We start from the raw sequence: 16,027 nt of genomic DNA, 5'->3' as shown, positions 1-16,027 counted from the left end.
CCTGGTGTTATTCAAACACTACTGCAGCCAAACAGATCAGCAGGGCTGCCAGACAACTGGTATTGTTTAAAAGGAAATGAATATGGCAGTCTACATAGCCCTCTAGCTACAGTTGTCTTCTAAGCTACATGCAATTTGCATATTTAACCATTTCTAGTTTACAAATGAAAAAATGTATCTAAATTAGAATAATTATTATTATAGCAATAATAATAACTCCACCTGTTTGGGTGCACCAGGGATGGTGATGGTAGGTTAAACCAGGTCAATGCTTATCCCCATCCCCAAGGGATGTATCTAAGCAACAGCACATCCACAGAGGGGAGATTTTGAGAACGTCTTTCTAACCTGCTCTTTCATGAGCCATGCAAGCTGTCTGGTGTCAAAAAGCATTATAGGAGTTAACTGCAATGCTTTTCAGACAATTGCAGCATCTAATTCAAACTACATATTAGGCCATTGCCTGACATTTGTAAAGTCACATTTCCATGATTGGAGATGCACTTGAAATATTCACATTTTCATTTGTATTATTGTGAGGATTTGGCCTTCGCTCACATTAGTTCTTTTTTTAACGTAAAAGAAATATTATTGCAATCTTTTCTTCCTAGTGGTCCTTCTAGTGTCCTCATAGATAGAGCTCACCTTCCATTGCGGGGCATTCTAAGTGTTGTCTGTCTGCAATGTGTGAATCCAGGCACACAATACATACCCACAAGGGTCTGTGCTCTCTCTTAATGACCGCAGTGGGCCATTGTTTAGTTATATTGCCCTGGCTTATGTTGCATTGAGATTTACCTTGTCACCATCAATCTAAAGAAACAGACTTTCTTGTCACAGAGATGTATCACTGCACAGTCCAAATAGTGCAAAATCTTTCTCTTGGCTCTACATTACAGTGTTATATAGCTGACAACTCTGGACATTCACTTGTTGCATCTATTTGTGATAAGCAGAACTCAATCTCTTTCTAAGTAATCATGCAGGAGACTGGAAGTCGCTGTGCGCCTGGTCCTGTCAGGGGGGAACTGGGACACCTTGGAGAATATTCTCCTCTGCTGTTTCACAGCAGCATTTCCAATGCTGAGGAAAAACTGAAAATGCATCTTTTTAATGTTTTTAAAGTAAATTATGTGTTTGGTTCAAATAATCAAAGGCATATTTAAGTATTTCATTGTAAGGCCTGGCCTTCTCTCACTATTTCTTCCTGGGTTGCTGGGTGGATGTTGACTGTCCAGAATTGACAGACTTTGCATTAGAAGTGTGAGGTGACTGGTTGTCTGCATTCTCTTCGATAATATGAATGTCTGAAAAGTGTGTAGGTTTTTTTTACTGTTTAACTGAGTATATATCGCAACTTTCGCATCCTGTATTATGCCTAGTTTCTGTCTAAACACAAAGAAATTCATGCAACTATGTATTACGATTTTGAGGTAAATTACAACGTATGGATGGAAACATCAGACATTGAAGTCTATGTTTTAGGTTTTTTTTTTTTGCTTTGGATTTCCAAAAATGCCTGCAGATCGCATGGAGGGAAACAAGGCCTTAGCATGATGCAGGCTTATACATTTACACTGTGTATTCTTCTCATTTGTGGACCTTTAAAATGAACCATTACTTACCTCAGTAGAGTGAAGCCTCTGGATAGTCCATAGGCTTTCCCCATCCTCCTTGAGCCCACTGGTCCAGCACTGGGACCCTCTAAGCATATCTAGAAGGCTTGTCAGAAATTCCTCTATGGCCGCACTCCCATCCATTTTTGACTGTGGCCAAACTGGGCATTAAACTAATACATACGTAATGGTATAAAGTAATAATGTTTAGGCACATTACGTAAGCCTAAATCTAGGCAGACTCATTCACGCATTTCTGATTGGAAATCAACATTTCTGATCGGAAATTGGATTTCTGTGAAAATATTGCATTACAACTTGGTCATTTTAGCCCGGTCACAGAACTCAGAAGCAATGGACCAATCAGTGAATGCAGAGTCAACCCGAAAATATTTGGCCTATCAGAGAAAGCAAACAATGACCAAAAAAAAAAGACTCCTCGAAAATTGGAAAATAAAAATCGGATTTCTGTGGAAATACAGCATTAGCACGACTCTGTAATTTTAGCCCAATCACAGAACTCAGAAGCATTGGACCAATCATAGAATGCATAGTTAACTCAGAAGTATTTGGCCAATCAGAGAATGCAAAAATTACCAAAATAGACTACTTAGAAATCGGAATCGCAAATCCACAAAACCCAAATTTCTGCAGAGTTGGAAATCGTCATTTCCGACCATCCCTACCTAAATAAGCCAGGTTCTGAAGTAGAAAAGGCTGTGGTCTTTTTCTGCAACAGGGCGTAGCTAAGTGCCAAAACCATTCTGATTTGTGGCTCCGGGAATACTTGTTACTAACAGACTATGCACAGTGACAGACATAACTGTATGTCATTAGGACTGTCATTAGGACTGTATTAGTTTTTCACTTTACACCAGAGGTGCACTTGAACATGAAGGATAAAAGATCTGCTACAATACCTAATTAAAAATAACTTATATTGGAACAGTATCTCATTTAACTGTTGTATTAATTTCCGTGAATTATGTGATGCAGTACTCCTTTCCTCAGTTTCTGTGCAATTTATCATCATTCCAAATACAAAGCAAAACAAACAAAAAAACATGTTTTCCAAAAGTGCTTTCACTTTTCAAAGCAATGGAGTTGTCAATAATCCCTCGGGGCACACCTTTGTGGACTCAACAATAGATCAATGAAAAGCAAATAACATAACTTTTGTTAAACTTGGCACTGCAATACAAAATGAAAGAATGTGGCCACTGCCCATGGAGGCGGAAGTGTGGATGGAAAAGACACAATTGATTTGGTCAGCATAGTTTAAGAATTAAGTCCTGCTTCTTCCTTGGCAAGATTTGGGCATTCTTAAAGCAGACTAAACTAAAGCTTCATTAACTTAATCTAGTTTTGTGGGGTTTTAACTGAAAGGAAAAAAAGAAAAACGGTATACTGTGTCCGTGTCCCCCTGTATAGGTCACGTACACGGTACATAGCTCCACCCCCCACCCCCGACACGTGCACACACTTCCCACCAGTGTCATACATTAAAGCCCATGTTGATAGACCTGTCCGGTACTAACGGAATTCAGTATATGCATATCCATTCACCCCAAGTGTTAAAGTGACAAAAAAAATGATTATTGGACTATCTCTAAAAGTAGAAAGATTCTTCCAGTTGTTAATGCCTCTGTAATGAGAGGAAAATGGAGGCTGAAATATCTATCTATCTATCTATCTATCTATCTATCTATCTATCTATCTATCTATCTATCTATCTATCTATCTATCTATCTATATATATGTCTAAGTTTTTAGGGGATGCTAAGTGCCTGGCATGTCTGCTGGTCCTGTGCTTTCATACTTCTACGCTAACATTTGTGTAGAGTTTTTTTCCTGTTGGGTTCAAAGTGCTTGAGAGCTACAGCCACTAAAATTGCTCAAGGACCATCCTGGAGTATTAGTGAGATTTTCCCAAGGACTCAATGGCCTCAATTCACTAAGCTTATCTCCTGTCTTTAAAGGGACTCCGAGCAGTGCAGAAACTATGGAAAGATGCATACCATTTTGAAGCTCTTTCTCCCCTTCCCAACGATATATAAACCGCTGCCCTACGCCTTTTAGTTTTTGCTATTTTCGCGAACGAAATTGCGGCTGCCGCAAATTCAATCGCGAAAATATCGAAAACTAAAAGGCGTAGGGCGGCGGTTTATGTGTCGTTGGAAAGAGGAGAAAGAGAGCTTCAAAATGGTTTGCATCTTTCCATAGTTGCTTGTATTACACAGGACGACGTTTCCCCAAGGTCGGCAGCTGAATTGCCGCGATTTCGACCGCGAATATACCGTAAACTAAAAGGCGTAGGGTGGAGGTTTATATATTGTTGGAAAGAGGAGAAAGAGAACTTCAAAATGGTATGCATCTTTCCATAGTTTCTGCACCTTTAATAATGTTTATCTAGTTATCACCATGGTGATGAGGCAGCAGGTAGTACTCAGGAAACATTTTACCTTAGGCAAACCTAAAGTTAACTCTTCTGTCTTTAAGTTAACTCTTCAATCCTTAAAATAACTCCAGAGTTTAAGACAGGTTGTTAATTAACTGCGTGTGAAAATAACTACAGAGGAGGTAACTTAACTACAGAGGAGGTAACTTAAGGAATGAAGAGATAAGATAACTCTCTCACTGTGTGGAGGTAAGTTTTCTCTTGCCTTATTATCTCCAGCATGATCTTAGTGAATTGAGGCCAATGTTTCTTCTTTCAACCAGTATGCTATACAACTGCTTTTAAAAGGTTTCCAAGCGCAAGACAACCAGGCAATGTGCATTTTTAAAAGGAAATAAATATGTCAGCCTCCATAGATCTCTCACTTCCACTGACTCAAAATGGGGGTGCAGAGAAGGTACTCGGACTAAAGTGGTATGAAACTCTGACATAACATTCAATACAAATGTGTTTTCGTACTTTGTATTAACCATTCAGTTACCATATTTGCTTTTGTGCAAAAGTAATATTGTCTCTTTTCAAATTCAAGTTCCCAAAGTATAGGTTGTCTGCTCTAAAAGCTGCCATTGCAATTTATTCATAGTTGCTTTTATTAAATATTAACATCTTCTAGTGAGCTCTTCTCAACAGTGTGCATGCTAGAAGCAGAGACGGCTCCTTCCTTCTCAGGACAGCTAAGACTGTAACAACTGAGGAATGTAAACAAAAGATAATGTTATATCTGGAAGTGGATCATAAGCTGAAGAGGCTTTCCACTGCAAAGCAAAGTGATGTGTTTAACTGTTTGAATGCTGTTCTGCTACATTTTTTTTTGTACTAGCAGGTTTAAGGCTGTAAGGAATCTTTCCGAGCGAAGAAGAAATGCTGAGTTTCAGACCACTTTAAATATGACCACACTTATCTGCAGGCTTATTTGAGATGTGTGATTCAAATATGACTGAAACTAAAGAAATCAGCAGAACATCTAGGCAGGAGGCAACTGGTTTAAAAGGAAATTATTATGGCAGCCTTCATATCCCTCTCGTTGCAAGGTCACTTTAAGGGGCATAAGGCGTAATGTCATATGAAATGTTTAATTAGCATACTAATTTTATTTTCATTTCTTATTTGCCATTGCGCTTGATAGAGTTCAAAAATCCAAATAAAACACACTACATACACATTACATATACTGATTTGTTTGCAGCCATTTAAGCAGATAAATAAAACTGTCCTGCATTTTAATTGTAGGGACCTCTCTCAGCATACCTTTGCATACTTGCCCTGCTTTCCTGCTTTAATGTAATACATCTGAGAACAGCAGCCATTTCCATCTGTTTTTGTTGAAAATTATTTATATGTCACTATACCATTTTAGAATTGTGACTTTCAGGTTCAGTTTGCATCAATTTGCACCTAAACAAATCTTCAGCAACAGCTTCAAAGTTAGTCCATAAAGGATTGTTTTCATTCAAAAACTACTGCTAGAGCTTATTTGCCTAGGCATCAGTTCTTTAACCTCTAGAGCTCCACCACTTGTTTGATAGATACCCTCTCATATGTGCCTGAAGAAGCGGCAGTTGTGCCGTGAAATGCGTAGCAATTTTAAATATCCCTCGTAATGTAATTTGCAATTACAATCCAAAATAATTCATGCAAAATTTCAGGGAAAATCATAACTAATTTTGTTAGTAAACGTAATCAAGAACTGTAATTTTGCAATTGTGCATAATTTTCAAGTTATTTTGTGTTGACTTTAAAGGTTAATAACAAAGCCCCATACATGCCATTATCACCAACTTGCCACATACGTTAAGGAGAAGAGTGGAAACCAGTCAAAAAATACTTCTTCATTTTTGAGAAAATCAATTTTAAAAATGCAAAGGAAAAGGGTTTTTTAAATACAGAAAAATTACTATATAAAAACCATTTTTCATTTGTAGTTTTTGAGAAATTCGATGTTAAAAATGCAAAGTCTTTTTGAAAATGTTGCCTTATTCCCGCCATTCTCCTTAACATACGTAGCAATTTTGGTAACAATAACATGTATGGGGGCTTTGCTATTAACCGCAAAAGTTGGCACAAAATTACACGAAAATGACGTGCAATTAAAAATGGATTGCATGGTATCAATTGATTGTCCAAATTGTAATTACATATGACCATGATTACAAAAATGTAAGCAAGATTTTGCATAATCATAATTAGCAGGTTACGATCATCACTAAACCCTTGTTCTTCTTTTTCTTTTAAGCTAAGAATAAAGGAACCATTGCATATTTGTGTGACTAACATTTATGAGTTAAGGCCACCTCTACCTCTTTGTAAAGTGTTATTAATTATGTTATACCCTTTGGAGCTTCTATATTCTTCTTGTTTAGTTGCTGAGCCTCCATTGGTGGAGGGTTGTGGCCTACAGAGAGCAACTGTTTTAATCTAAGTAGTGGATGGACTTGTTCTCCACATCTGCAAATCAATTAGTCATCTGTTGTGGTGACCACTTTTGTGAGCATACGTCTATATATTGCTAGTACTACTCTTGAATTCTAAAAAGATACTACATTATATTTGGCTCTTGGTTTCTCTCTCCCTCGTCTTCCCCATCTTAATTTACATATTTACTCATTTATCCTGATGTGATACTCTATAGGGTTTGTTCTGGCTCATGTTTTAAACTAACCACTGTTTTAGAAAGGACAAAAATATTTTGTTTAAAATTTGGAAAATTGGTTTGACTGTGTATTGATTGTGTACAGAAGCCATACCCTATACAAATAGTGCATTAAAAGGGTAACTTAACCAGGAAAGAAATCTCTAAATTCTTAGAAAAATTGTCTCTGAATCTGATCTTTAAAAAAATCTCTACTTTAAACTACTTTCTTTACTCGGTAATTAACAAAGCTGACTGTGGGCTGTGAAGCCCCCCATTCCTAGCAGCAGTTGACTGGGGGCGCCCTCAGCCATGAATGAGGTCATATGCTCTAGGCATGCTTGAGTTCAGAAACCCCATATGCCCAGTATTCGGAAATAATTACATTTGAACTGGGTATGAGTGAGTTTAACAGTTGCAAACTGTGCATGTGCAGTAAAAGAAAGTGCTTGCACACGAATGAAAGACAATATGCACCAGTACTTCTTTTTACTAGACATGCATGGTTTGTGAACTGTCACACACCCAGTTCAAATGCAATCATTCACAGCTATGGGTGCTGCCACCTCTGGTCAACTGGCTATAAAACAATGCAGGAATGGGAGGGCTGTGGAGTCCACAAACACCTCTGACTGTTTCTTATAAAGTAAAGGAACAACGGCCAAAAGATTAATTAGACTTTTTTCTAAGTTGAGTTTTGCTTTAAACATGAATAATTACAGTCATTAGAATCAAGAAACATGCTAATTTCAAAATTAGGTCTGTGAATCCTCAGCTTGTTAGCAGAAGGACATCTAAGTAGTTCTTTCCAGATCACTATAGCTATCCAAACACTTTCAGATCCATGTGCTATTTACATGAAGGATATTTTTATATAACAATTTGTAATAGAAGTGAATTGTAAATACAATACGGTTCTACCTTATGGCATCAAGATTAACACAAATATTAATGAGATTGTAGGACAGCACTTGTTCTCACACAAGCTGTATCAACTATAACCGTCCATTATTTTCCATAGCTATTTCATTAAGTCTCTTTGGGAGAAATACATTTTAGTTAGAAATTAATAGAAACACAAAATAGACACACAAAGCTGAAAAATTAGCCAAATGAGCAGTATTTTAAACTGTCAGGAACACGTGTTTCTATTTGTATAACACGCATTACCCAAGCAACATGGTTATGTTGTTATGCTCGCGTGTTGTGAGGATAACACAAGTTATGCACGTAAATGTTAACTTAGTTTGTTGGTTATACCCCATCATCTCCATGGAGGAATCCCAGCAGTCCCATGTTTTCTGGAAACTTGAGCAAATACTCCAAAAGCAGACAAGAATTCCATACTTGTCACCATCCTAACTTTAATATAAAAATATGGAAAGTATAGTCATCACCAATGTTTCCCCCACTGTACCTCCGGTAAAGTGATTTAACCTCCAGATCAAATACGTCTTCAGCCCTTCTTGGGCTGCTTTTGGAAGTACTTTTTTCACCAAGTACTTTGGAAGATGAATTGATCCATACTGCACAAGCGAGAGTACAGGATTGTGCATGCGCAGTACTAATGCGCTCATCTACAGAGGTTCTCAGGCATAACTACAATTCATGGGGCCCCCCCAGTGAAACTTTAAAATGCCCCCCAACATTCACACCCCTTCCCTTGCCTCCCTTTCACAGCCTTGGGGTCCATCTCACAAGGGTCATAAAAAATTGTGGCCATCATGATCTTCACACCTATAACAAGTGTAGTCACAAAAATACTTGAACTGAAGTATAGACGTCTGTATCGGAGTTAGGAAAGGTTAGTAGTTGGGGCCCAACACAGCTCTGGGTCCCCTGCGATTGCAGGGATTGCCCACTATAGTTCCGTCACTGCTCTTAGGGATGCAAATGCTTCCAAAGCCTTCCAAGAACTTCCAAAGGCGGAAAATTTGAACGGGGGGCAGTGGGGGAACGAGGACACAGAGAGAGGACTAGGAAGTCTCCATGGATCCTGAAGCTTCCTACTTCTTAGGTGAGTTTCTAGCTACTCTTTCGTCTGTGTCTTCATTGTTGCTTTAAACAAGCCCCTTGGTGGTCTGATATGACTCAGACAGGTGTTGGAAGCTTTCATTACCTAACAGCAGACCATTTTAATTAATCCCAATTAGCTTTGCAGGATCACTTCAGTACTCCGTTTCCCCTGTTCTTTAGCGTGGGGTGGGCTTAGTATATCAGTCCTATTGGCATCCTATCTTAAGAAACGACATGGGAAATTTAGTCTCAGAATCTAATAAGGAAGAAATAAGCTGTGTTTTGTCATTTTTTTTCCCCTTGTATAAACCACTCTGAATATACAGCATATAAAACTATGAGGCAATAATGGAACAATACTGTGTGCATTCCATTAATCACTAGCAATAGCTTCTGGATTTTCAGTTTGTTTGGTGTTGGGATGTGCATTTGATGTATATTTTTAATTTAGCTTTCCTCCGAACTTGCACAATTACAATGCAGCCTCTGACGAAACGATGAAATATAAGTAGCGGCAATGTCAGAATATAATAACTGACTGTTTAATTATGGCAGGGATAAGTAGACATAACAAACAGCGTTCAGATGTGGCTGTTGCTCAGAATTGTATTTGTCACACAGAGTGTGCTGTTATTTGCCTTGCCTAAGCAAACAGACTAATGGCTGCCTAGGAAGGTGTCTAGGGATGCATGTCAAACACTAGGTGTATCATGCATTCAGACTGGTGTTGGGGTGGAAAAGTCACTGGTTAGGGGGATGGGAGCAGTGACCTTGTTCTCTCAACATTCTGTCTTTACACTGAAAGGAACAGATGAGTTCCTGAATTATTCACCACTCTGAAAGCTTATAATTGTTAACAGTGGTGGCAGCAGGAGCATATAGAGGCAGTGTTGTTCAGGGCTTTTTTTTCATGAAAATGTCTGATCTCGTCAATCATCAGAAAGTACACTTTACAAGGCTGCCTTTCACAATTTGGATGCTTTTATTTCATTTTACTGTTTGAAATAAAGATTCCTCACCACTGCGGTCATATTTTTATGACAGGATGATGGCACTGGTTTTCAGTACGGGATTATTTACCAGCTCATCTGTTGGGCCTAGTGAGGAACCTGTGGCAGCCAGTCAGACTTCAGCTGAGTTCAGGTGACTAAAAGATGTACTTCCATATTTCTTGCTCACTTAATAAAGATAGCCATTTGTTGTCCTTGTCTTGCTGAATATGACAACAAATAACAAATAACACAAATAGTCACCATTAGTGTTTGAAATTGATTTAACTGTGAAAATTAATTAAAGAGGAACTGTACAGTAACCCAAGCTGCTTGGGGTGACCCAAAACCAAAAGGAGAGTATAGGGTACTAAAACAGACAGAAACACTTCCTTAGCAACATATTGCTGTATATTGGTATGTAGCCCTACTCTCCCACTAAGGGTTAGCCTAGGCTGTTTAGTACTAGCAGGTGGTCTCTGCGGAATGTTCATTTACTGAGAGTTTTAAAGCCAGTAGAAAAGATCTCTGGTACCCCAGAATGCTCTGGGGGTAAAATTCCACATAAAAAAGATGTTTCCGCCTGTGATAAAATTTAGAATGTAAATCAGGGAAAGCCTTTTCAATGGACAAACACTGACTAAATAAGTCCAGTCCAACTTGGAAAGTGGTTGCAATATTCCCTATGTGTGAAAAATTGCATGATTTTGAAGATTAATTATGGCCCTTATGCAATTCCCCTACGTTTCTCCTATCTGATACTATCACATTTTATCCATAACATACCTTTTAAGCTACCAGCAAGCAAGAAAATACTTTTTCAATTGCAAAGTGCTGAAATGTCATTTTAATCACTAGTAGAGAAGAGTACCAGGCATCGGTTACCACAAGAGGATTTAGGCTCTTAGGTAAACATACATCAAACATAGGGGGTGAGGGCTAGGCACTCTTATACAGTATACTATTGACTGTATTGCTGCCCTCTGCTGAGGAGCAATGTTTGATGGAGTTGGTGGGCTCTGAAAGTGTGATTGTAAGGCTGTATTGAGTACCTTCCATTTGCTTGCTGTCTCGTCTCTTACAAAAAGTTATTTTAAACAGAAGATGAAAAACGATCTTCAAGGAGAAAAGGAGAATTGAATAAGGGTCAATACACTTTATTATCAAGTCAATTCGGTCCACTGGGATTTACATTAAGTTGGTCTGATAGACATTGAGATTTCCTTTGCAGATTTCTGATTCACCAGTGTGTGATCAGGTCTAGAGAGTGAAATAACCGATTGGCTTTTTATCATATTTTTATGGTCTTAAAATGGTATGCAATTATTGTAGTTTCTCCTATTTAAGTAACTTCTACACATATACATATGCTGTACACTTACTGTATATAACTTAAAGAGAAACTTTACTGAATATAACTTTTTAAATAAAATTGCTTAACTGTTACCAAAATTACAAAATTATTAACCAGTGTAAAATCTTTCCTCACCCTGATTTACATACTTCAATTTTTTTAAAGGTGCCATCTTTACTTCTGGTAAGGTGCATTACTGCAGAATGTTTGCTTGTTGTGTGTTCCAAAGGGAATGGAAACAGCACATGGTCTCCCAGAGTGCACTGTGAAGAGGAGGCTTCATCGTGACATCCTAACCATAAATATCATTATGAGAGCAGGGTTATATACTAATATACAGCAATAGATAGAGCTAGGAAGAGTTTCTGATGCCAAAGTCAGGATAATAACATAAAATTGGGTATCCTGAATAATGTTATATTCTTTTATATGTTACTGCGGTGCAGCTTTAGAGAGAACCCGAGGCGGTCCGGCGCGGGGGGGGGGGGGGGGGGCAGATGGGACACAGTGGCATGTTCCCCTGAAACTGGAAAAAATAATTGTTGCTGTTCAGGAGAGTAATGGGAGGAGAAGGATTGCTTGCTCAAAACGGCACTCACTGGGGGCGTTCTTGCAGGCTTTCCACAGCTTCGATTGGGCAGCTATCTCTCCCTGGCCGCTCCCCCTGCTGCTCCCCCGCCTCCCTGCACACTGGGAGAGTATCTCGCTCTCCTTCCAGTGTCGTGACCCCGGAGGTCACAAAAGTGAAAGTGGCAAACTGCAGGCCACAGGAGTGGCAGAGAGCGGTGGAGAAGGCTGCTACCTGATCTGCCCATCCCCCCTGGATCAGGTAGCATAGGTATTATTTAATTTTCTGTCCCTACCTCGGGCTCTCTTTAACATAAAGGATGTAGCAGATAGCAGTATATTGTACTGTTTTTGTCATTTGGTGGACTGGTTCAGGAACTGAAATAAGGTTCCTATGACTATGTTAAGCAGGAAAACTCAGTACGTTTCATTCATAAGCCTATTTATGGCTTGAATGAAATTCTCACGTTGATTTTTCAATGTGTGGATGCCCAGCGGTGTTTTTAAAAGAGCTGTTTTAATAAAGGACACTAAAACAGCTTGTGTGTTGTATATGACAGATAAAATTAACTTCAAGGCAATGAAGTGAATTCATGAGTGTGGATGAAAAAAAGAAAAAATATATCGAAGTTAATATTTCACAGGCTGAATCTATTAGAACAAAGGAGCTTCTGTTCTGCAGATTGACTGTTTTCGGGTAGTAATCTTTGGCGGAGTCAGTTACAATTTCAGTAACAAAGTGAAGCCTTTAGACTGGTGATTGCACCCCCACTATCCAGAGTGTATCCAGCTCACTTACATATCTTTTAAGATGAACTGCTTCGAGATAACTCATCTGTTTACAGAATCCTGAGTGACATAAATCCTTGCAATGGAAGGTTATCATGTTTGAAAATATCACAGTGCAGCCGGCAACATCTGTTCCACATTAACCCTTTTTGCTCTTTGACAATACAAGAGAACTGATGAAATAAGAACACATCGTGGCTATGCATAAACTAAAGGGAGAAGTTGAGTTGAGTTAGTTTTTGGTTACTGACGGCCGGGGTAGAATGAGGTTCCGTGTTAGGTTTATTGGACAGGGGAGGGAGTTCAAAGACAACTAAGGGAAAAATCAATGCAGTCTGTACACAGATAGATTTTAATGCACCTTGTTATGTGATCGATCCCCGCAGAATAACTGAAAAGAATCTAAAGTAGCTAATCAACTGTGTAAGTTTAATGGTAGGTTTTCTTTGGATTCTGTTCAAGGTGATCAAGGTTTTCACATTGTTTCCATTTGTTAATTCATTTGAATTTCAATTGGCTGCACAATAACCACAATTTATCAGTTGTTTCTAATTTTGATATTGAGTTGTCAATAGAGCGGTTGTTTTATTAAATCAGTAGCTTCATCATTTGATTGCATTGTAATGTGGAAACTTTATTAGTATACTTTTTTTAATTGAATATTGTGAATAATAATAAGGTGGGGGTGAAGGTTAGAGTTAGGCCTAGTTTGTGGCATGGCTGCGGAGTCTGTACAAAAATCATCCGACTCCAACTCCGACCCTAATTCCCCGACCCCAACTCCGTTTTTGAAACCTCCGACTCCAGGTACCCAAAATGGCTCTGACTCCTTTGTCTAATACTTACCAGAACTAAGGATTTGGTGCAAAAATCATCCAACCCCAACTCCGACTCCTCAGTTTATGAAACCACCGACTCCAACTCTGACTCCAGGTACCCAAAATTGCTCAGACTCCCACTGCTCGACTCCAACTCCGACTCTCCGGCCCTAGTTTGTAGTAAATATAGGGTTCGATTACTGGTGCAAACAACTTTGTCACAAAATACATGAATGCTCTCATATGTTGTTGCTGAAGTATAGAGGCCTACAGCTGCAACTTGACTAGGGCCCCATTTGATATCAATCTGACTTTGTACCTGACAAGACTTCTAACTTAGATAACAATCACTAAGATGTCCATGCTATTACATGAATGGGTAGCATTTCCCACAAAAATGTAGCATCCGAGCTCTCCAATTTCTAAGCTAATAGCTGGTAATACTACAGGTAGTGATGCGGTGAACTGTTGACCGAACTGTTCGCAGCGAACAGGCCATGAGGAATGACCTTGGTGTCAATTCCACACTTGTCATACTACGGATTACTACGCAGATGCTTTCCTGGCAGTCGCGTGTCCTTGATTGTGTGCCTGCAGCCGGGAGCGCTCTGCGCATGACATCACGCAGAGCACTCCTGGCTGCAGGCGCGCGATCAAGGATGAGCAGCCGCCAGGAAAGGGTCTGCACAGTAATGTGTCATATGATGAATGCGAAAATGACCCCGAGGTCATTCCTCCTGGCCTGTTCGCTGCGAACAGTTCGGGCCATCTCTAACTATAGGTTGGCTTGAAGTTGACCATGTCATTTTAGAAGACATTTAAGTCCAAGGACACACACTAAGGGCTCTTTCACACTAGAGGCTGCGGTAGAAAAGGCTGAAAGTCAGCCTTTTGCTTAATACATAGCGTTTTCAAAGCGTTTTCAAAGCCTTTTGAAAGAGTTTTACAGCTCATATGAAAACGTCTTTTTTTTTTTCTTCTATAAAAATAAGTGAACAAGTTAGCTGTAAAACGCTTTGAAAACGCTTTGAAAACGCTTTGAAAACACTGAAGTTGGCGTTTTCCATTGACTATCATTGAAACGCCAACAGCCAACTTCGGCTGTAAACAGCCCTGAAAAAGCTCCTGGGAGCGTTGAAACGCAACGCTCCAAAACGCCGAGTTAGATGTGAAAGGTAAAATGAAAGTCTGTGGACTTTCTTTTACCTAGCAAAACGCCAACTTCGGCCGTGGCGTTAAAACGCCGAAAAATACCTCTGGTGTGAAAGGGCCCTAAGAAAGGAAGAGGAATTTATATAAAGAAAAGTTCTAGAATAGAATCCACAGGGATCAACATGGAAAATATTAACAGAAGGAGAAATGAGAAACATGGGAAATTCTGGAACAATACCAAGAGAACAGCAACAAATATATCTGAATGTTGAGTCTTCATGAATGTTCTGTGCTCCACTGGGAGTTAATGGAACAGAACAAAGTTGATCATTTTATAAATAGATTTTACTTAAAAAAAAATTAAAGAGACTCTTAAGCCAGTTTAAAAACGGCTTTTTACCTTTGATTTATGTGAGGCATGTCTGCCCCTGTTAAAATGCAGCTATCCCACGGCATAACGAGATGTCTTTACTCCCCAAATCCCCTGGAGCACACTTGGGGAGCGCTTCCTGTAGTGGCAGAGCTTTCAGCAGCAGCTCTGGCTCTCCACGCGTCTATCAGCGTGGATCGCTGCCTCTCCCCACCCCTCTGTCTTCCTTCATTCATAGGGGCGGAGGAGAGGCGGAGATCCGCCGGCTGATAGACGCACAAGGAGGCAGAGCTGCAGCCAAAAGCTCTGCCTCCATGAGCAGCAAAATCCACGACCAAGAAAGTTGTGGATTTTGCAGGGGGGGGGATTTGGGGGGTAAAGACTCCTCATTCTGCCGTGGGATAGCGCCATTTTAGCAGGGGCAAACATGCCTCACATAAATAAAAGGGAAAAAGCCATTTGTAAACTGGCTTCAGTATTTCTTTAAGCATTTACTGCATTGTATGGCATTTTGTGATTCTTATGTTTTGGGCTAAGAATGACTCATGCTGGGGTATATGTCCTACTTCTGTAATCTTACACAGGTCACATCTGTATAATTCAAGCCACGTTAAAAATGCATTGCTTTCACATACTTATTAAGTTAAGAGATTCCTGAGAGAAGTGTGTGTTGTGAGCCAGTCCTGGCCCCAAGTAAATGCTGATACTTCTTATGTGTGTATTTGCAAGCTTATTCAATATTAAGGTCCGCATTGCTAAGGGTTATAGAAGATAGTTTTCTGTGGATATATCACAGTCTTACATTACCCTGATATACTATGCACAAACTTGGCCGTAGACACACGTTTTTATGCGTTAATAGTTGAGAACTGTACATATGCTTTCTAAAATCATATTGCCCATGGTTGACACAATTCATTTCGAAGTGTGAAATCTCTCTTTGCCAAAGTCATCGAGCAGCAATTTAAGAACTTTTTTTTTTTTTTTAACAATGTTTTAGAGCAATTTTAATGTTGACTACATTTTGTTAATAGTTTTAATGAAAATATGAAACAAATATTGGCATTTCATGTTCAGTTTTAGATAACTTTTGTTACATCTTGTTTACAAAATAAACAGCAGTATTTACACTTCAGCTTTTTCTCATACTGCTTAATCTGATAGTTTGGAGATTGTACACAGCTGAAATTTAGCAGCTTTATCTAATAGTATAATCTGTTTTACTTTACTGTATAAAGAACAAGCAAGGGTGTGCCCATCCTCTCCCCG

At 39.2% G+C, this 16,027-nt stretch overlaps 1 protein-coding gene across 12 annotated transcripts in view; it reads left to right on the top strand.

The window, feature by feature from the left end:
- TENM3 (teneurin transmembrane protein 3) overlaps positions 1–16,027 on the top strand; it is a 1,708,801-nt gene that overhangs the window by 332,579 nt on the left and 1,360,195 nt on the right. For 2 of the 12 annotated variants that reach the window (XM_068278749.1, XM_068278747.1), the window contains exon 3: positions 9,764–9,862. The exons of the other annotated variants lie outside the window; for them this stretch is intronic. The gene's annotated coding sequence lies outside the window, so the exon portion shown is untranslated. The remainder of the gene's footprint in view (positions 1–9,763; positions 9,863–16,027) is intronic. 12 annotated transcript variants of the gene reach the window in all.

The sequence above is a fragment of the Hyperolius riggenbachi genome, chromosome 1 (genome assembly GCF_040937935.1).
Source record: "Hyperolius riggenbachi isolate aHypRig1 chromosome 1, aHypRig1.pri, whole genome shotgun sequence".
Lineage (NCBI taxonomy): Eukaryota > Metazoa > Chordata > Amphibia > Anura > Hyperoliidae > Hyperolius > Hyperolius riggenbachi.
The sequence above is the reverse complement of the archived record's forward strand: the minus strand, read 5'-3'. Positions and strand labels throughout refer to the sequence as shown.